Source organism: Notamacropus eugenii, chromosome 3 (genome assembly GCF_028372415.1).
Source record: "Notamacropus eugenii isolate mMacEug1 chromosome 3, mMacEug1.pri_v2, whole genome shotgun sequence".
Taxonomy (NCBI): Eukaryota; Metazoa; Chordata; class Mammalia; order Diprotodontia; family Macropodidae; genus Notamacropus; species Notamacropus eugenii.
In genome coordinates, this window is record NC_092874.1 from 75,493,987 (window position 1) to 75,514,346 (window position 20,360).

At 39.7% G+C, this 20,360-nt stretch overlaps 1 protein-coding gene and 1 long non-coding RNA gene across 5 annotated transcripts in view; one reads left to right on the top strand and one right to left on the bottom strand.

The window, feature by feature from the left end:
* LOC140532896 (uncharacterized) overlaps positions 1-13,606 on the bottom strand; it is a 47,736-nt gene extending 34,130 nt beyond the window's left edge. The window contains exons 1-2 of one of the 2 annotated variants that reach the window (XR_011976724.1): positions 13,157-13,606; positions 8,798-8,898 (exon numbers count right to left, since the gene is read on the bottom strand). This is a non-coding gene — a long non-coding RNA (uncharacterized lncRNA). The remainder of the gene's footprint in view (positions 1-8,797; positions 8,899-13,156) is intronic. The other variant, XR_011976725.1, reaches the window with a different exon arrangement.
* CCNY (cyclin Y) overlaps positions 1-20,360 on the top strand; it is a 306,697-nt gene that overhangs the window by 40,768 nt on the left and 245,569 nt on the right. The window lies entirely within an intron of this gene.

Below are 20,360 nucleotides of genomic sequence, written 5' to 3' on the forward strand. Positions count from 1 at the left end.
CCTCCCTCCCCCTTCCCTCCCCAAGACAGCATGCAGTCTTATATAGGTTCTACACATACATTCTTATTAAATACATTTTCACCTTAGTCTTGTTGCATAGAAGACTTAAAATGAATGGGAGAAACCAGGAAAACAAAACAAAACACAAGAGAAAATGGTTGCGATCCACTTCCATAGTTCTTTTTCTAGATGTGGATAGCATTTTGCCTCAAGAGTCCACTGGGGATTTTTTAGGTCTTGCATTGCTGTGAAAGGCTAAGTCTGCCAGAAAAATTCCTTGCACACTGTGGTTGTTGCTGTGTACAAAGTTCTCCTGGGTCTGCTCCTTTCACTCAGCATCAGTTCATATAAGCTTTTCCAGGCTTCTCTGAAGTCTTTCTATTCATCATTTCTTATAGCACAGTAGTATTCCATTACATTCATATACCACAACTTGTTCAGCCATTCCCTAATTGATGGGAATCCCCTAAATTATTGCAGAAATAAAATGAATTCTGTTTGAAACATGGAATGCTCATGGGAATCCAGTTCAGGATGGCCTGGAGGCAGTTAATGAAGCAGGACTGTGACTCAGAGGAGACACTAAGGATATATGCATTGAAATGACCAATGAACCCACAGAACTAATAAAATGACTGGTTGAGATAGAATAGAGTGAAAAGAGGGCCCAGGGAGGAGCCTTGGGCACAATTCACAGTTAGGTGAAGAAACAGCAAAAGAGACCAAGAAAGAGTATTCAGAAATATAGGAAAACCAGGAGAGAGCAGGGTCATGAAAGAGAGGAGAGAGATTTAAAAAAAATCCACTAGGTAATCATTAGCTGTTAATATTATTATGAGTAGGAGCTGGTTAGAATTAATGTAAAGAGTAAAATTTCATGTCGAGAGAGAGGGGTCACTTCATTCAGTTTCTATAAGCCTGGTCCTGTTGTACAATTTCAGGGTGACTAAAGTGACTTACTACCTGTCATGGTCCAACCTGTTGCTTAACTTTTTTTCATAGAAGAATTAAAATGAATGGGAGAAACCATGAGAAAAACTAAACCAAAACAAAACATAACACAAGAGAAACGAGTCTGCTTCATTTTGCATTCTGATTCTGTAGTTCTTTCTCAGGATGTGGATGGCCCTTTGACTCAAGAGTCTATTGGGCTCTATGCAACATGACTAATGCGAAAGTGTGTTTAATAAGAATGTATGTGTGGAACCCACATAAGATTGCATGCCATCTAGGGAAGGAAGGGGGCAGGAAAGGGAAGAAAATTTAAGATTTATGGAAGTGATTGTAGAAAACTGAAAACAAATAAATTGATGAAATTTTTTTTCATAGTGCTTTTGCATGAGTAAGGAAATGCCAGATATTTTTGAAGAGGAAGAAAGAAAACACTTTATTAAACTTCTGTCAAATGTTGCCCCTGTGCCAAGCACTTTATAGTTAGTATCTCACTTGACCTTCACAATATTGTTTTCTCCATTTTGCAGTTGATGTAGCAGAGGCAGACAGGATAAATGACTTGCCTAGGGTAACACAACTAGTAAGGATCTGAACTCATATCTCTGGACTCCTGACATCTATCCACTCTACTGGATTTTTAATAAGAATTTTTTTTCAGATTCCTTGTACTTCAAGTTGTAAAAAGGATTGTATTTTTCTCCAGGAAAACACTGTCTTCTCCCTTCTCTTCTGAAGTGGGTACCCCCATCCTAGACTTGACGCTTCACATGGATATTCTTGTTTGTCCTTTGTTTTAAGTACGTCTTGGCCATTTATGGGTTTGTTACGATTTTAACGTTATTTAAACTTTTTTTAGTATTCAATTAACATCTCGTCCTGCTGCTTTACCATTTGTAGTCTAAACAGAGCAATGTTAATTATAAACTTAGCTAATTATAAACCCTAGATGGTGATGATTTATATTCTCTCTCCCTCTGCTCTTCTTGCTCTGGAGTTGAAAATGGCTTCCTAATAGAGTCCAGGTAATTTTATGTTGTTATACTTTTTGTCCGCCAGGGTTTTTCCTTTGTGGAAAAGCCTTTTTGTACTGCATCTCTGAATTAATGCTAGCTTCTGGGCACTTGTTCAGGAGTTTTGTGGATCATTTATCTGATAATATCATACTTATTTCATAAGATCTTATGACTTAGAGTTGGAAGGGGCCTTAGAGGTCATCTGTTTCAGTTGGAGTTAAAAAGACAATCTCAGAAGAGAGACCAGATGATTATTTCTATTAAGTCTTCTTATTTTCTCATTCATTCTACCAGTTTAAGATGAGGACCCCAAAGAAGTTGAATGATCTCTTTTCTAGAACCAGGGTCTCTGATTCTATGCATACATAAGTTTGTTCCCCCAGGAACTTGCTTTCCTACGGGGAAGACAAAATACTAGACTTATTTGACATCATTAAGCTACAGCACAAAGCAGTAGGTGATTTTTTTTCAGGCTATGTGTCTGTGTAGGGAAGCTGAATGGCTAATCAGAGAACCCTGTTCAGAGATGAGGCTCTAGGGTGAGATAGAAAAGGACAAGAGTCTTGGTTCTGGGACCTGCCAACTCCTGCGCATGACCTTTACACTAGGTGCCAGCCTCTCAGCTCCTTTCATCATCCTTTCCTATTGCCTATGAGGTGGCTGAGTTCTGGGGCAGAAGATGTCACTGTAGCTTCTCAGTGGATTTCTTGATCATTATTTTGTTGGGTGTGAACTTTGGGGTTTTGCTGGAGTACATGTTAGGGGCTGGCAGCCTGCCTGCTGCTCAGGTAGCCATCTTGGCAGATTGTTCTCAGATCATACTTATTATAAATTTGAAAGATGCTGAGTGGGCCAACCTATAATGAGTTAAAGCTTAGCTTAGTTAAGTAGTAGGAAGCACATTTGGCATTGTATGAAGGGTTCTTTAATAATGGGATAAGCTACTTGGATATGATCACTGAGGCAGCCTGGCTACTGAGTTAGGGCACAGAAATTGTAGTCAGAAAACCTGAGTTTGACTTCCAGCTCAGATACTCACTAGCTGTGTGACCCTGGGAAAAACCCATTAACCTCTTTGAGCCTCAGTTTCCTCATCTGCAAAATGAGGATAATAGCCCAGGATAATAGCTTATGTCTCAGTGGTTTGTGAGAAGCAAATGAAATACTGTAGACAAAGTACTTTACAAGCCTTAAAACACTATATAAGTATCCACGATTGTTATTCACAATAATGATAATTATTCTCCAGAATTTAAGGGGAGTCATTTAAGAGCATTTAGCGTGTAGTAAAACAGTCAGAACATTGTATTTGAAAGACTAGGCTGGCACCAAAAGAGGAATGGAATAGGGAGAGATTAGAGGCAGGGAATCCAGTTATAAGACTTTTGTGACCTTTCATTTCTTCTTTTCTCTCTGGCCAGTGAAGTCATAAAGTCTTGAAATATGGTGGAAATGGATCGAACCACAAATGAAAGCACAACTAGAAGAGGAATCAACTGATTGGATAAAGGAAGGGATTGGATGAAGAGGAACAAATCATAGATGATTTAGATTTTGAGCTTAAGTGACTAAGGAACTGCTACTATTAATAAAAAGAGAAGTCAAGAGGAAAATTTTATTTAAGGTTTAAGGGAAAGGAAGCAATCAGATTTTGGACCTCTTGAATTTGAGATACTTACAGGACATCCTGATGGAAATATTAAAACGCTGGACTAGAAAATCAGTAGGATCACTGATATACAAATAGAATGGACCATAGGTCATCTAATCCAACCTCCTTAGTTTACAGATGAGGAAAGTGAGGACCAGAGAGTTTAAGTCACTTGTCCATCATTAAGATGATCTCTAAAGTCCCTTTCTCTAGCATTGTATGACTGTATCTAGTGGGCAGCTGGAAACTGAATGAAACTCAGGTGAGGTCAGAACTAGAGGCAAAGATTTAGGAGTTGTCTACTGAGTTACCAAGCCCTATCAATTGTTCCTTTGAATATCTCTTGTATATGCCTTTTCCATTGCCACCATTTTGATCTAGGTCTTCTTCCTACTACACTTAGAAATGTTCTTTTTAGTGATATTAAGATAACAAAACCAAAAAATTTTGGAAAAAAAGTGTGGGTTTGAGAAGTGTCAGAGTGAGTTCTAGATTTGTCACCTAAGTGTAGCTTATAGTTGTAGCTTATAGTCAGAGTGAAGGAGAACTCTGAGAGTGAACAGAGAACACAGAGACAGGGGTGGGGAACCTGTGACCTTGAGGCCACATGTGGCCCTCTAGGTCCTTGAGTGTGACTTAGAGCTGCACTTGAGGACCCAGACGGCCACTTGTGACCTCAAGGCTGAAGCTTCCCAATCCTGGAGTAGAAGTATAGATCCTTAGAGAAAAGTCCCCATTTACAGAATGTAGAAAAAGACCTGATAGAGGAGCTAGACTAGAGGAATATTACAGGTAAGAAGAAACTCCCAGAGGAAAAAAAGGGGCTGGAGACCACTTGTTGGAGATGGTATCCTGGGGCTTCCTTTTCAGTATGGATTGGACTAAGTGGTAGCCGAGGTCCCAACTCTCAGATTCTGTGTTTTTGTGAAGCCCAAAGGGAAAAAAGAGATTTAAAGAGGGATTGAGTCCCCTTCAGAGGGGCTGTAGTTCGAAAAGTCATTAGATTTGGAGATGAGGGGGTTGGTAAGCTATTGGAATTGCTTCAGTAGAATGATGGGGGCAGGAGCCAGGATGTAGAGGGTTTAAAGAGAGAGACAGTGACGAGGAAGTAGAGTCAGCTTATGTTAACTACTCTGAGAGGCTTGGGTGTGAAAAGAAGAGATGTAGGAAGCACCTTCAGGGAAGTTGCTACTCCCCTGGCCCCATCCCTCTACCCCCTTGCCAAGGTAAGCACATTAGAAGAAGGTCAATGGAGAAGGGAATCTAAGATGTCCAAAAGAGAGGGATATAGACTAAAATTTAGAGGAGAGAATTGGTGGAGGAAGGCAGTGCTCAGGTGGAAGGATTATTCTTGCAGGTGCAGAAGGGTAGTTCTTTCTCTGAGGAGAAAAGAAAGAAAGAAGAGAGATCCCTTGAAATGAAGGAGAGATAGTAGAGACAAGTAAGAAATCTTATACCTTTATGTAGTCAAGTTTTTATTTTATTTTATTTTTTTAAGAAATTAGAAAGTGAGGCGATCAGTTGAGAGACAGACACACATGCAAGACAGACATAAAGAGAGGCAAAGAGAGGAAGTTTGAGAGAGAAAAGAAAAAAGTGATAGGATTTGGGGCTTAGAGAGGATGAAGTTTTTTAAAAATATTTTGTTTTTGGTTTTCTGCAATCACTTCCATATATCTTAGATTTTTTCCCCCTCCTTCCCCACCCCCTCCCTAAGATGGTGTGCAATCTTATTCTTATTCAATACAAGAGAGGATGAAATTTTTTTATTATCTTGTTCCTCCAATTGATTTCTAAACTTCATGGTGATAGAGGCAATGGATTTCATACTTTATAGCTAAACTCCATGCTTTCTAGCACAGCATCCAGGACAAAGCAGCACTCAGTAGTATTTATAGGGCTTTCAGAGATTAGACTGTTAATGTTCCTTATATAGTACCACAGAGAGATGTTGAATTCTTTTTCATGAAGATACTATGTTAAGGAAGTCTATTTCTGGAGAGTAATTCTGATGTGGTCAGTTGTGTGTGTGTGTGTGTGTGTGTGTGTGTGTATTTTAACCTACTTTTCTGTTTTCAATAACAAGTAGATTTGGGATTGTGTGGACTGTCTTGTTGACGCATCTCTGGGTCCAGAGCAACTCTTATGTAATTGTTTTCTCTATTAAATCCCCTCTCTTACATTTTTGTTTGCATTCAGGGAACTTTGTCAATTATCTGTTTGAAGACTTTTGTGTCTCTTTTTAAAAAAAATAATATCTTAGGCCTAATAATATTTATATGTATAATGGGATGATGTAAATATCTAACGTACATATGGTTTATGAATCAGAAATGGAATATTACCTTGGGGAAGTTTTTTCTCATTTATTTTTAATTCATTAAATGTTTCGTTTAAAGGCCATCTGTCTCTAGTGGAGCTATATACCTGACTTAGTATAGAAAGGAATCACCACTGTTACCCCTTTCACAGATTTTAGGACCAGTTCATCAGAATGACAGTGGCAGGAAGCAGATTCAAGTCATGGTCTCTCACATAAAATTCTGTAGCTAACTGATGTGATCTGAATGAATACACACATTATGTGGTTCTTTTAGTAAGAATATGCTTGTCTCCTGACAGAACAATAGGGAAGAGCGACTCATGATGTGAGAATTCTACCAGTTAATATGAATCTTAAACAAAACAGTGGCTGCAGTATCTTAAGCAAAACTTAATATAGTTAGTTCACAGGGTGTTCCTTGCTCATCTTTATTTGTGACAAATGAATGTACATTAATTTCCAAGGCCATAAAATATGTCTCATGTGGCACATAGAACAGTGATAGATGGCCCCTTTAGCTAAAAATATGGTTTTTGGGAGGAGGGAATTCTGTACAAGTGGGATGGTTATTGTCCTACTGGAAAGGATTCCATTTCAGACTTAATTTTTTTTTATCATGGAATCATAAAATTAGAACTGGAAGGGACCTCAGACATCATCTCGTTCAATCCCTGTGTTTTACAGCATGAAAAACGAGGAACTTGTGATCTGCCCAAATTTACACAAGTAGTAAGCATCAGAGATGGAATTTGGACTTGGGTTCTCCGATTTCAGAGCTAGTATTTTTCATTGAGCCCCACAGCCTCCTAAGATGGATGCCTGGAAATACTAATTTGCACAATTAGTTGATTAATGAATGTGTTTGCACTACCCAAGTATCTTCTTTCATCATTGAGAACATAATTAAGAAAAGGGGACATTGCAAAAGAAAAGGGCACATTGGGGGTTAAGAGGGTCATTCTAAAATAGCCCTCAACGACCAATGACTCGAAGTATCAGAAGAAGCACGTTTTTGGCTCAGTGTGATAAACTTCCTAGAAATTAGATACCACTCTCAGATAAAAGGGACTGTCTTTCTAATGTATGGAGTGGGCACCTCATCCCTGTGAGTGCTGAAGTAGAAACTGAAGTATTTGGCATATATATTCTAAAAGGTGGCTTTGCACTGGAAAGGATGTTGAAATAGATGGGCCCTTTGAACTGTGATCTTGTGTCACTCCCTAGCTTATGGATGTATCATGGTTCCCTGATTGAATCTGACAAGCATCTGGGAACAATGTCTATTCACAGCCTATTAGGATGTCTGTGTAGTATAACAAGGAATGAGAATTAAAATGGAATCAAAAAGGACTTAAATCTAGCATTACAGTTTTAATTAAAAAAAACATTCGAAATGTTGCTCATGCATTATTTTGACACAACAAAACACCCAAAGAATCCTCCCCTGCAATGAACATTTCCTGAAAAAGTTTAAGCAAACCTGCCTGGTTATGTAACTGAGACTGGTGCGTGTCACTTTTCAGTTCTGTACTGTACCAATTATTAAAAAAGAATTTTTCTTGATATTTTTTGTTTTTATACTATTTTCATTTCTGAATATATCCTTCCTGAGCCATAACAAAACAAAACTTTAATTAAAACAAATTTTAAAATTTAAATTTAAAACTAAGAATTTTTAAAAAGAAGGGATAAAAAACATTTCAGCAAAACCAGTTAACTTGCCAATAATATCTTGACAGTTTATGCAATATTCCACACCCATAGCCTCTAATTTCTGCAAAAAAGAGGAGAGAGGGAGGTGGATTTTTTCAGCTTGTTTTCTGCCAGATATAAGATTGGTTATTATAATTCCACAGTGTTCAGTTTTGTTCTGTTTATACTGTTGTAGCTATTTTGTATACAATGCTTTCCTGGTTCTATTTACCTCATTTTCAGAATTCTCTGTATTTTTACATTTCTTTGCTTGTTATAGATCAACAATATTTATATTTATGTGTGGGTCTCTAGATGAGAAAACTTCCTCCTCCTTGCTCTCAGGTGAGGTTAAAAACAATGCAAACAGCCAGAGCTGCTGTATACCCCATTCCACGCAGAAGCGAATTGCCATGATTACCCTGTCTGAGAATTTTAGGACCAATTCAGGGAGACAGTCATAGGACGCAAAGTCAAGTCATGGTTTCTACATAAAATTGTGCAGCCAACTGGAGTGGCTTGAATGAACACAGAAATTATATACTGAGTCTGTTTTGTAGAGGGCATGGTGGGACATGTTGCTCAGCTATTGAGTAGTAATCGCCCAGAGGATTCTTTTTGTTGGAGTTTGAGAGGAAATTAACTTCAGTGGAATACTACTTAATTATTTGTCTTTGATATTAAGGAATTATAACACAGGATCATTTCAAAGACATGACATGTGGGTTTATTTTTAAAATGTGGTTTGTTCCAACAGTGTTTGATATGGTGGAAAAGAAGAGACTTTGCTGTTAGCATCAGCACATAATTAGCAAAGATAGCAGTGCCAGAGGGTAGAATTGCGCCTTGTCCTATGAGAAGGGAGAACATGACTTCATCCAGACTTGATGCAGGAACATCAGAAGCATATATCATGTTTTCAGTTAGCCCCTGTGTCTTTCTCTTAAATTAAGCCAGTTTCAATGTAGTGGAATGGTATTTCCTGTTTCAGAGGATGGCGCATACTGTGCTGTTAGAAGAACCATCTGAATATTCCAGATTTATGTGTATAGCAACCAGACTAAATTTCCCTTTAAGTTCTGTCAGAAGCCTAGTCATTTGATCCTCTGCTTCACAATAATTTAGTGGGTCTGGCTCTTTCCAGTGGTACAGATCATAACTCACCTATGCCTTCTTTTTCAATTCTTGTCCATGTACTTCTGTAAGTTCTCCATGGGGAACTCATTCAGTATGTCTTTATGTAGGTCTCAACTTTGAGCAGGTACCTAAAGGACAATCTCTTGGTTATTCTTTACTCTTGCCATTTCATCTTCTGGTCATATATCACTCTGATAATATTTTTATATATCCCTACTCCTCAGTTTTTCATGGACAAGATGTACACATGGCATATTCATGCCCATCATGCATTTTACTTTTGTTCATAAATGAGAGTCTTAATAACTCCAAAAAGTTCAGTCTGACTATCCACATATGGAAAACCGCATATGGTACCAGTATAGTACCAGTCAGCACCATTTGCACCCAGTACCAGCAAAAGGTACCCTGTAATCTCCTTCTGACCAGTTGTTCTTCCACCCCGCCCCCATCTCTGGACTGAGAGTTCTTGAAGCTGTGGCTGTTGTAGTCATTTCCAAGGCCCACTGTAGCATCTGCTCTGGACCTGCCCCCACGTTGGTGTCATAGACCTCTCCTGTTGAACTCCTAAGTTATATTAGGCTGGAAAAATACTTTACCCTGACCTTTTGTTGCCTCTGCCACTCTAGAATTCATTTTGATGCATAATTTTAAAGTTGTTTGGGGGGGAATATTGGGAGAGTTTGGCTGGTTCCTTCCTGTAATCCTCCATCATGGCTTGCCTGGGGGTGGTGGCTTTTGATGAGTCCAAGTTTCTCTAAAATGGAGACTCATTTTAAAATAGTGTTCTTTTGGTGAATCTGTGTTGCCTGCAAAGTTCTAGAATATCATGGTATAGTTTAGGTTTGGGATTGCAAAGATTATTTTATCATTTATACTTAATTCTCCTTTGATGAATCTTGACTATTTTTCAGGATGTGGAATTTGTCTTAATTATCTTGTTCATAGCCTATTGCTCTCCCATAAAAACGTGAGGATTCTTGGTCATTTGTAATGCACCAGGCTCTATCCCGCTTGCATGACTCCAACCCTTAGTTCTAGTGTTGACCATGAGACCAATAGAGCAGGAATTCTGAAGTACTGTATGCTCCCCTGATGTCCCAGTTTGGGTTGTACATCCATTAGACATCTTGTGTCTTGCTCTGCATAACTGGTCTACAGAAAATATTTATTAAGCCTCTTTCATGCATAAGGTACCAAACTAGGCCATTAGGGAGTCCAAACAGTCTCTGCCCTCAATTCATTAAGATAGGACTTTCTTTTGCATTTAGACTAGCATCATTGAGCCCTCTTTCAAACTAAATATATGATGACTCAGAATTTTTGATTTGAAATGAACCTTATCTTAGGGTGGGTAACCTGTTGCCTCAAGGCCACATGTGGCTCTCTAGGTCCTCAAGTGCAACCCTTTGACTGAATCCAACCTTCTTTTATTAAGGGAATTGCTAAGGGGGTCTGTATTAAATATGGACAATCCAGTCTTAGCTCCTCCTTTTAGAGAGGAGGAAGCTGAACTTGAGAGGTTAAGTGATCTGCCCAAAGTTCCGTAAGTGGTTGGCAGGCAGCAGGGGCCCTGAAAAAAGCCCCAGCCCTGGAGAAAGAAGGTTTGTTTGCCAACTCTACCACTTATTGCTTTATGACCTTGGGCAAGTCCCTTTGACCCTTTCAAGTCTTGGCATATTACTCTATAAAAATAGGGAAAATATTCATGCTTCTTACCCCATAGAGTTTTTAGGATCCAATGAGATAGTGTATTTTAAGCACGTGGTAACTGTAAACACCATACACGGTGGTAGTTGTGGTTATTAGCAGAGCCCAAATCTGATGTGAAATGTCTTGACTTCGAAGTCATTGTCCTTTCTGGCTTATTCTGCTTCTCAAGATTCATTTCCATTCAAATTTTCCTCCTCTCTTTGGTTGTAGCAAATTCCCTGGTTTTGGAGCCAGAAAATCTGGATTTGAATCCTAGCCCTAATCTACTTACCTTTGTTACTTTAGGCAAGTCACTTAACCTTGGTGGGCCTCAGTTTCTTTATCTGTAAGATCGGGGGTGGGGCTAGATGAAGGCCCCAAGGTCCTCCAGGCTCTATATCTTATGGATGGAACTATGAAATGCTTCTAGGTTCTTTTCTGGTCTTGACCTTATCACATTTGGTACTTCATTTACAGGGAACTTTTCCCATGGCTCCTGCTAATTCCTTTGTAAACCAGCAGTAGGTTGAGAATTGTAGCCTCATAGATCTAGAGCTGGCAAGGACTTTTACCTCATCTTAATTTCTGAATCTATCCCTCACTCAAACTTATCAAGCAAGTTATCTCTTGGAAATAAGGATGAAAGAGAGGGAGAAGGAGAGGGAAAGGGGAAGGGATAAGGAGAGAGGGAGGAGGGAGGGAAAGAGAGGTGACAGAGGGGAGGAGGAAGGGAGAGAGAGAGAGAGAGAGGAGAGAGAAGTAGAGAAGGAAGAGAGGGGGGATGGGAAAGGGAGAGGGGAGAAAGAAGAAAGAAAGGGAAAGGGAGAGGGAAAGGTGAGGGGGGAAAGAGAGGAGAGAGGGAAAGAGAGGAGAGAGAGGGGAAGAAGAAGGAAGACAGAGAGACACGATAAGGAAGTAGAGAGAGAAAGGGGAAGGAGAGGGGAGAAGGGAGAAGGATAGGGGAATAAAAAGAAGAAGGGAAAGAAGGAGGGAGGGAGGAAAAGAGAAAGAGAGAGATGGGGGGAGGAAGGGAGAGAGAGATAGAGAGGGGGAGAGAGAGAACTAACGTGAATGAGCTATTTGGCCAAACCAGCTACCTTATCAACCATCTCCAACAGGCTCCTCAGTATTCCAGTAGGGCATCCAGTCCAACAAGCTCACTTTGTAGATGAGAATACAGATACCTTGGGAGGTTAAATGACTTGCCAGTGTTAGGCGAGAAAGTGTCAGAGATGGGATGTGAATGCGGGTTTTCTTCTGACTCCAGATCAGTGTCCTCCCTCAGCACCACAGACTCCGGCATTCTTGGAGCTGAAGTCCCTGGAGAGAGCTCACTCTCGTTCGGCTTGAGTGTTCCCTCAAGTGTATAAAGTTCCACTGCCACAGGTTTGGTAGTTCCAAGGCTTCCATTTGTTAGCCATGGCAAGCTTTTCTGGGTTCAGGTTTCTTCATCTGTGATGTGAGAAAGTTGGACAAGATGACTTCTGAGATCCCTACTGACTCCATCTCTCTCTGTAACCCAAGACTTGAGTTGTGTGATCATGGAGAATTCCCTTTAGCTCTTTCATTCTCCTCCTCTGTATAATAGCCCTAACAAGACTTTTAGCCCTTTCCTAAAGAGGCATTGTTCTGTAGTTAATAGGGTGTTGCCCTTGGAATCAGAGAGACCCCTGTTCAGGTTCTGCTGTTGATACAGTGACCGTGTGACCCTCTGTGGCCTCTTAGTGCTTGTGGGCAATCCTCTGAGGCCCTGTATTTCAGAGAATGTTCCAACTGCATTAGGAGAGAAAGTTCCTTATTCAGAGCTTCCTATAGTGGTGAAATCACATGTCCAGTCCAAAAAATAAAGTAGTTAACTCATAGGGATCTTATGAGGATTAATTTTGTTAATGTGTATATAAATGTCAGTTAGAAGGAGGCAGTGTGGCATAATGGATAGCTTGCTGGCCTTAGAGTCAGGATGACCTGGGGTCTAATACTGATTCTCACACAGGGCCACATCCTCTGGCCCTGGACAAGTCACTTAACCCTTCTCAGTATCTCCAGCAATCCCCTAGGATCATAGCTATAAAGCTGAACTTTAGAGACCATCTGGTACAACCCTTTGATTTTACAGCTGAGGAAACTGAGACCTAGATATGTCAAGTGACGTTCCAGATCATTGTGTCATCAACTTAGAGCTATAAGAAACTTCAGAGGACATTTAGAATCAGAGTGCATTTAGCCCAATTATCTCATTTTATAGATAAGAAAACAGTCCCAGGGAGGTTAAGTCATAGGCCTAGGGTCATATAACTAGGTGTCAGAGGCTGCATTCAGATTCAAATCTGGGTCCTTTTGAAGCCAGGTCCTGCACTCTCTCTGTTTTTTGACACTAGTGATAGTAGAATTTGAACATGGATCATTTGACTCCCAAGCCAGTGCTACCACCACTGCACCCTACATTCCATTGTATCATGCTTATCTACTAAGTCACAAGTGGATCATGAGTTGTGGTCTGTATTGGTGGATGATATTCCCACACTGGGAGTCTTTACTGATATTTCAGGTGCTTGTTTTATTGCAGGAAGATGAGATATAGCCATTTTCCTGTGGTGGCAGATATGATGTGATATATTGCCTAAGCAGTAACCTAGTACAAATAATTTACCTCTTATGAAGAAGTGGTTAATTTTAAAAAACGAATCTACTTACCCTGAGTGTAGGTTTGAATAAGGGGCAGCATTAGCATTCCTCATGGAGTTTCTTGGCAAGATAAACTTTGTTGTTGCTCAGGTGTGTCTGACTCTTTATGATCTCATTTGGAATTTTCTTGACACAGATACTGGAGTGGTTTACTATTTCATTTTCCATCTCATTTTACAGATGAGGAAACTGAGGCAAACAGGGTGAAGTGACTTGCCCAGAGTTGTATAGCTAGCTAGTAAGTGTCTGAGGTCAGATTTGAACTCAGAAAGGTGAATGATAGCCAGGTGATCCCTTGTGATGAGGGCCCTCAGTGCGATGGAAATGGTCTCTGTACTTTTCTGTTCTGTGGGACAACAGATAAGTCACTTAATGTCTGTGTGCAAGACCTTCCTACCCTTTAAAGGGTAAGTGTGTGTGGGGATGGGTGATGTAGAGTAAGATTGCTCCATTTTTTTTTCTTGTCCTGTTTGTACTTTCTTATGTGTGTATTCCCAGGGAGCTCTCAAGGATGTTGGAAAGGTTTCTAAACACATTGCCAGGGTGGTTTTTGGCAGCAGCACCCCTCCTGAATGGTGGCCCTGCCAAGGACCCCCAGCAGCTGGACCTTTTTAGAAAGGAGGCTCTCATCGCTTTGCTGCAGCTGGGTCTGCTTCACTTCCCTTTCTCTGTTCCAGCAGGTGCAGTTGTCTCAGACTCCAAGCCTGTGGCAGTTAAAAGCAACAGGCTGTGGATAAGTTGATTTCAGTCTTTGAAAGAAAAATTTAAAAGAATTGTGGGGCTGATCAAGTGGATCAGTGGATCCTGGCCAGTAGGAGTCTTGTTGGAATTGGCAGACTTTTCAGATGAAGGATTCAATTAATTCCATCATTAGAAAAAATTGAACTGGTATTTAAAGGAATCAGTCAGAACATGCTTAGTCTGGATTTGCCTAGGAATATTACTAAGGACTCTGACTTCTATTTAAGAGAAATGAATGATGTGCCCTTAACTCCCCTCCCCTTAATTGTATATTGTAGAAAGAGTTTATCACAAAGTAGGCATCTAGTAATATTTCTTGATTTTATTGTCTCATGAGTAAAAAAATTCCCTTTATGAGGATAAAGAGGCCTGGTTCTCTAGTTTACCTCCCTTATGACCTTGGATAGGTCATTTCTATCTCTGGTTCTCAGTTTACTCATCTTTATAATGAAAGGGGCTGGATCAGGTAATTTCTGTTCTGTGATCCTATGAATTACAGTACTCTGGTGGACCGTTGGTAATGGCCTCAGTGGAAACTTGCATATTTTGAAGGTCATACATTTGGAATGCTCTCATCTCTGCTTTCCACTAATCTCTATCTTAGTCCTCATTCACAAATCTTGCTCAAAATTCACTTCATTCCCCAAGGCTTTCTCAGCTTAATCTCTGTCATGCTATTATTCTACGTTTAATCATTAGCTATGTAAGGAAGCTAATGTTAAACTTACAGCTGTTGATAACTCTCATCTTTAAGTGTTCTCTTTTTCATGTGCATTTTTCTTGTACTTTATTAGCCTGTACAGGGCAAGGATTATCTTTTTATTTTTTTCCTTAACCTCACAGTATTGTCGTCGAGTCGTTTCAATCTTGTCTAACTTTTTGTAATTGCCATTTGGAGTTTTCTTGGAAAGGATACCAGAGTGGTTTGCCATTTCCTTTTCTAGTTCATTTTATCAGATGAGGAAACTGAGGCAAACAGGGTTAAGTGACTTGTCCAGTGTCTGAGGCTGGATTTGAACTCAGAAAGATGAGTCTTCCAGATTCCAGGCCTGACTCATTATCCTCTGTACAGTTAAACCAGTGGTGCTGACTTTTCACAGCACATCACAAAGCTCAACGAATACTCAACCCAAAAAGTGAAAACACCGTAGAGAAGAGACAAATTAGGATTGTGTCCTCCACTTAGCAGGAGACTCTCAACAATAGAGGCTTTTATTAGTTGCCTTAAAAAATCCGATTCCTTGTGTCTCACATACTGGGTAATGAGGTCTTTTTAAAAGAAGAAAAATCATTTGTTTGTATACAGTTAGTAAGGTAAGAAAGGGATGGAGCAATACTGTTCATTTTCTTTGCCATCTCATCAGTTCTTGATGGCATTTTAAAGAACTCTGGCTCCAGGAGTCAGGAGACTTGGGTCTGCTTATAATAAGCGTGATATGGGGCCCATATCTTTCAGCTCTTTGGGCCTCAGTTTTCTGGTCTGTAAAGCAGAGGGATTAGACTAAATGATATTTTATCCTTTTGTGTTCTGAGTTCCAGTGCTTTAGCTGGAGGAGGCCTAGGATACAGGACAGATGTTTAGCCAGCTGAGGAGAGAAAAAAATGGAAAGAGCAAGGGTTCTGTATACAGAAGGCTTACCACCTGTTACTTAAGACTGCATCTGCTTCTTTTCCACAGGGCAGACTGAGTTTTTCAGAACTGGCAAAATTTCAGTATAGTCTTGGTCTGAATGGGGAAGTTAACTCTATGATAAAGTGTTTGGCACTGAGTTTTGTTCTCCCTGCCTCACCTCTCTCTATCCTATTTATTGGTTCCAAGGTCATTGAGATAGTTAGTGGGGGAGCCAGGATTTTAACCTGTTTCTTCCTACCCCAAATCTAGCTCTTTTCATTCTATTCTATGATTGCTCTAAGCACCATTAGTTGTTTTATGCCAAGATAACAGAAGATAATTTCCATTTTAGCACAATTAAATCTACAGTTAATATGCACCATAGTCTGTGAAATCCTATTCTCCCATGCTAATTTAATAAAAATACCTCCCCCTCCCCCAGATTGGAAGTTGCTGGTAAAGACCTGAATCTGGCCCTTTAGAACTCCAGTGTCAGAGTTCCTGGGGTCCACCCACACGGTCATCAGGGGATCTAGCTGTGGGTGATCCTCACCCTTTGTTTTTGCCTCATGGGAACAAAAGCTGAACCCAATTAATCTGGTTCTTGTCTCTTTGCCTGCCAGGTCCTTGCTCTTTCTCTTTATCTGAAAAACATGCAATTCTGGATCAATCTTTTTCTCTTTCCTTTATCTGGGGATTAGCTGCTGCTTTGTATTATTTGAACCACTGTTCCCCATTGCTATTGATTATTTTTTTGTAATTGGCTAAATATCAGGAAAGACTCTGATTTAACAAGAAACAGTTGCTTGTTGTGTATTAAGGACGTTGGTAGGCAATGGGGACAAAAAGTCAAAATTGAAATGGCCATAGGATCATAGATTCAGGGCTGAAAGGGCCCTTGGAACCCCCTAATTTAACTTTTTAATTTTACAAATAAAGTAATTGAGTCCCAAATAGAGTAAATGACTTTTCCAGGGTCTCACAGCTGGTGTCTGAGAAAAGGATCTGATCTCATCTTCCTGCCTCCAAGTCAGCACCATGGACAGCTCCATAATCTGTACCAACTAATTGTCCTTTAGGATATTATGTTCTTTGGATCTTTAAATTGGTCAGAGAAGTAGGACTGAAGTGACCTTAAAAATGGTGGGAATAATGATTAAAGGTCCATGTTAATGTGTTCCTTTTGCTAGGCCCAAGTGTTTCTCAAACTTCTTTTGCTTTTCAGCATTTGTCATTGTTTAGTTATTCAGTTATATCTGACCCTCCATGTACCTTATGGGATTTTCTTGGCAAAGACACTGGAGTGGTTTGCCAATTCCTTCCTCAGTGGATTAAAGCAGATAGAGGTTAAGTGAATTCCTCAGGGTCACGGATCTAGTGAGTATCTAAGACTGGATTTGAACTCTAGTCTTCTTGATTCTAGGCCCAGTGAACACTGAGCCATTTAGCTCTATCTTTCAGTATTTACTGTTAAAATTTTGCATGTCACTCAGAATGCACAACTGTCTCTATTGTAGAACAGCAGGATTTAATCCATGAATCATAGTTAAGAGTTACAAGGGATCTCAGAGGTCCGAGGCCCTCCTGGTTAACCTCATATCCAAAGCATGAATCTTATTTCTATCACTGAGGAAAGTTGTCATCCAGTCTCTTACTTCTTGATCTGTGACTAGGAATTCACTGCTCATCTCAGATAGCCCAGTCCATTTTTGGACAGGTCTGATTGTTAGGAAGTTTTTCCTTGCTTTGATGTGGAGCATATGGCCTCTTTAATCCCATTTATTGTTCCAAGTCCAGCCTTTTCCCAAACCAAACAAAAAAGCATGATCTCTCTTCCACAAGACAACCCTTTGAAGCTGGAAGAAAGCATTTATGGTCTTCTCTTCCTTGGGTTCACTACCACCCAGCTGTTCATTGGCTTGCATGGTCTCAGGGTACCTTGGCATCCTGAGTGCCCTTCTGCATGTTTCACCTTTTCAGCATCCTTCCTAAAATATGGTATCCAGAACAGAACACAATATAGACTTTAAAATGTAAAGAGAATGTGGAGAAATCCAGTTCAACTGAAAAATAACCCAAACTAATAAATTAAGAAGCCAAGGCCTTGCCTAGTTGTCTGCCTCCAGGATGGAGTATTGTAGAATTATCATTCTCCACACCTCAGACATTATGCATCTATTAATAATACAGCCTAAGGTGCCTGTAGACTTTTTTTTGCTGTTCTGACAAATCAAGACCTGTAGGTCCTTCGTATGTACTGTTTTCTAGCTGTATTTCCACAATCCTGTATCCTGCGGTTGTTCTTTGGAACTTGTTGCACAGTTTTGTTTGTCTCTATTAAATGTAGTTTTGTTAGTTTCAATGTGCCATTCCAATCTCTTGTCATCTTTTTCAATCTTGATTCCGTCATACAGCATATTAATTATGTCTCTCAGCTAGGTGGTATAGTAGATAAAGCTCTGGATGATTCAGGGAGACTTGACTCCAAATCTAGCTTCAGATACAGACATTTAGCTAGCTTTGTAACCCTGAGCAAGTCACTTAACTTCTGTCTGCCTGTTTCTTCAAATGTAAAACAGCACCTACCTGCCAGGGTTATTGTGAGGATAAAATGAGATACTATTTGCAAGGTACTTCGCAAACCTTAGTGTGCTATATAAATGTTAGTGATAATGATGATGATGTCTTAATGACTGAATGGGCATTGCCTCAGACAAACCAAAACCTGGGAAAGACCTTAGCTTAAAAAGGCTGAGGTCTCCCATTGCATCCAAGACCATCTCCAGTATCTATCCAGTATCCTGATCTATATCTTGCCACTGAACCCAGATGGCTGTGGAGGAGAGTAGACTGGTGACTTCGCACAACCCTTCCTCACAAACATTCAGTTCACTTGTAAGTCATGACATTACCTTCCTGATGTCATGGTCATCCTTGAGAATGAAGGACAAACAGTGATCTAGTAATAGATTTATGGCTGGAAGGGACTTTAGAAGTTACAGAATCAAACCCCTTCATTTTATAGGTAAGGAAACTGAGGCACAAAGAGGTTATGTGACTTGCTCAGGGTTACACAGCTAGTAAATATCAACAGTAGCATTTCAGCACAAGTCTTCCCTACTCCCAAGTCTAGTGCACTATTTACTATACCACACTCTCTCATTTGATGGACATTTTGTCATTATCTTCTCCTAAGTTGTATTATTGAAAAGAATAAGGACCAATGATAAAGGTCCACAGTACTCTATCAGTACCTTTTCTTCTGGTTTATCTTAATCATCACTTCTTGAGTTCTATCAGTTAACTAATTATGTATCCACTGAACTATACTGTCATGCATTCCACCTCCCTTGATGTTATTGTTGACAAGGATATCATGAGAGACTTGCCAATGCCCTGCTGAAATCTAGATATGCTGCATACATGGCATTCTGCTAACCTAGTAACCCTTTCAAGAAAAGGAAATGGGTTTAGGCTGGCATGGCTTGTTATTAAATTGTATTGGCTCACAGGGATGGCAGCTTCCTTTTCTAAGTGTTTGCAAGCTACCACTTTAATAATTTATTCTAGAATTTTATCAGGTTCTTACTGGCATTTAGTTTGGCCTTTTTCCTCCTTTTGAAAACTGTAACCCTATGGGCAGCTCTCTAGTTCTCCAGGATTTCTCAGTAATTACTAACAGTGAATCAGAACCACAAGTTACTTCCCTTTGCTGGGATCCAAGCCAGGTGATTGGAGATTATTTAAAGGAAGCTAGCTACTCTTTAACCTCATATTTTTTGGTTTTCTGTTCACTCTTAGCCATTTTTGTTCTCCTGTTTTCCATTTTAAAAACAATGAGTTGTTATTGATTGCTTTCGTTTTTATATTACCAACATTTCCCATTACATCTCTCCCCTTCCTACTCCTACAGAGCTATCCCTTATAACAGAGAATAATAAAGGGAAAATATAAAGTTCAGCCAAACCAATCAACCTATCAACAGAGTCTGACATTTTATGCAGTGTTCCACAGCCATAATCCTCTTTCTCTGGACAAAAAGTGAGAAATGTGGCTTCTCTTATCCCTTCTTTGGGTACAGATTTAGTTTCAATTTTATAGTATTCAGCTTAAATAGCTTTGTTTTTCTTTCTGCTCATACTGTTGTTAGTTATTGTGTTTTCCTGGTTTTGTTTTCATCCTTTTGTATTATTGCATATAAGTCTTTCCATGTTTTCCTGTCTTCATCATAGTCTTCAGCAGTATTCCATTACCTTCATGTTCCATGGGTTGTTTAGTCATTCCCCTATTGATGGGCATCATTTTGTTTTCCCTTCTTTGTTAGTTGTTCTGTCCTTTATAACATGAAGATCATTCTTCTTGGTAGAGAAGACAAAGTAGCAGCTCTTTTAGATCTCTCCTCTACGCTATTGTTTTCATATCTGTCAGTTATTCACCTCTGTCCGTTAAATCTGCTTGCTTCCTTTAGGGGGTCACCTTCCTTGTGAAGTTTTTCTTGATGCCCCTACTTGTTAGCTTAATCTTAAAAAATAAAAACCCTTTTATTCTTCAACTTTCTCCTTAATTTTTTTATGTTAACTCATCTGTGTGCATGCTGTTGAATGTGAATTGAATGTTGAATGTAATCTGCCTGAGGGTGGAGACTATTGTTTTGCTTTTGCACCCTAAAAGACTTTCATCTAGTAACTGCTTAAAAGAATGTTTGTTGCATCTCTGACTTGAATCTTCCCAGGCACACCAAGCTGGGGTCCTACCTCTTCCCTGGTTTTGCTCTTGCCCCAAACCTAGCTAAAAATGATGTGGTACAATAGAATACAATAGAATCAAGGTGATCACAATTCAGATCCTGGCTCTGCTGTT